General features: G+C 27.1%; 1 protein-coding gene across 1 annotated transcript in view; it reads left to right on the top strand.

Moving 5' to 3' along the window:
• The first annotated feature begins 1,019 nt into the window (after positions 1-1,019).
• LOC111685192 (transcription factor HIVEP3) overlaps positions 1,020-1,911 on the top strand; it is a 46,935-nt gene continuing 46,043 nt past the window's right edge. Inside the window, exon 1 of the mRNA XM_023447439.2 lies at positions 1,020-1,084. The gene's annotated coding sequence lies outside the window, so the exon portion shown is untranslated. The remainder of the gene's footprint in view (positions 1,085-1,911) is intronic.

Here is a 1,911-nt window from a genome sequence, read left to right as displayed (position 1 = left end):
ACTATAGACTAGACTATAGACTAGACTATAGACTAGACTATAGACTAGACTATAGACTAGACTATAGACTAGACTATAGACTAGACTATAGACTAAACTATAGACTCAGCAATAGACTACACCATAGATTTCACTATAGACTAGACTATATCCTATCACCATTTGATTTCCTTTAAATATTTTTAAAACATTTAATAAATTTAAAGAAGAATACCTCTAACAAATCATATCACAATAGAGATTCCTCAGAAAGCCATAAAAATTATAGTGTATGGCGGCGCTTCTGTACATATTCCGCTGTCAGACAACTCCTCTTGCCCCGATAATAGGGGCTATAGTCATATAATGATTCTTAAAATCTATTTTTAAGAAACAAAAAATTCTTTTGTATACAAACTACAATTTGTGTTCTTTTCTCATTCGTTTAATTTTATTTATTTTTGTTTTTTTTTTTTTTTGAAATTTCTTTTTGGCAAATAATTGCAAATTTGTGCCAGGGAATTTCCAATGAAATAGAAATTTATTTTTATAACTGAACAACAACAAAAACACAAAACTATTTTGTTTATTGTTGTTTTTTGAAAAAAACTCAACAAATGTTTAATTAATTTTCTTTTAAGGATACAATTTAAGATCGAGACTATAGTGTAGCCTATCGTTTGGACTATAGATTAGTATATAGTCTAGTGTATAGTATAGTGAAAACTAACTTATTTTTCGTTTCTAGGAAAAAGCTGAGGCTGTTTTTAAGTTTATTATTGTTAATATTTTCAATTCATAATTTTATATTTTAGACGTCAAAGTCACTGCGTGGGTGTTTTAGAATTTTCATTTTTAAAATATTTATTCTTTAAATAAAATAAACCAACACTCATCGAATTCAGAAAAATACACATATCCACACTTTTGAGTGGAGGATGTGTAGCAATTTGAAAAAAATGTTTATTTGAGCACAAATGACTTATTATTATAAACTAAAATATTAATTGAAATATTTTTCATTTGTCACTTTCTCCACTCTTTGCAGAAGCGACAGTGAATGCACGCAAAACAGCTTTGGAAAATGCCCGTGAAAAATTAAGAGGTAAGAATTTATTTTCTTTTTAAAAATATAAATATTTGCATACTTTCCATTTGGTTTTAATATAAACAGATGTCATTATGTAATTTAGTTAAAGGTAAATTGTCATAAAAACTCTTTTAGTAGTTTAAATGAATTTTAAAGAAAATTTCCCCGTAAAAACCCATAAAATTTTCAATAAAGTGAAAAAACAACACTTGTTGGTCATTAAATGTAAAAAGGATTTATTTTTAACAATAATTGTTGTTGTTTTTTTAACAGTGACATTCATTTTATTGGTAGTTTGCCAATGACACTACCTGTGCGCTGCTGTTTCGCACTGTAATTGAATAATTTCGGGGAAATACCATTTTCCAGTGCACAGGTAAATTTACTTAAAACATTAAATTCTATTTAAACTCTAACTAAAATGTCCACATGCGCTCTATGTTAAATATTATTATGACACCTACAGGATTACATTAAAATAAATTGTAAATGTAGAATTAAGGAATTTTTAAGTCAAAAGGATTTAAATGAAAATTGTAAATTACAATTGATAAGTATCAGATGTTGCTAATTATCTTAAGGGTCTAAAGTAAATTTATTAAAGTGATCAGCTTTAGAATATTTCGAAACAATTTGCTATATTTCAATAATTTATCAAAAAATTACAAAATTACTTAAGTTTTTGCTCAATTTCTTGTTATTTCAGTTCTAGTGCATATCTAGTTCAGTTCTATTTCAGTTCCAGTTCAGTTCTTGTTCAGTTCTAGTTCAGTTCTAGTTCAGTTCTAGTTCAGTTCTAGTTCAGTTCTAGTTCAGTTCTAGTTCAGTTCTAGTTCAGTTCT

This window comes from Lucilia cuprina, chromosome 6 (assembly GCF_022045245.1).
Source record: "Lucilia cuprina isolate Lc7/37 chromosome 6, ASM2204524v1, whole genome shotgun sequence".
Lineage (NCBI taxonomy): Eukaryota > Metazoa > Arthropoda > Insecta > Diptera > Calliphoridae > Lucilia > Lucilia cuprina.
This window is presented reverse-complemented; position numbering and strand designations above follow the sequence as displayed.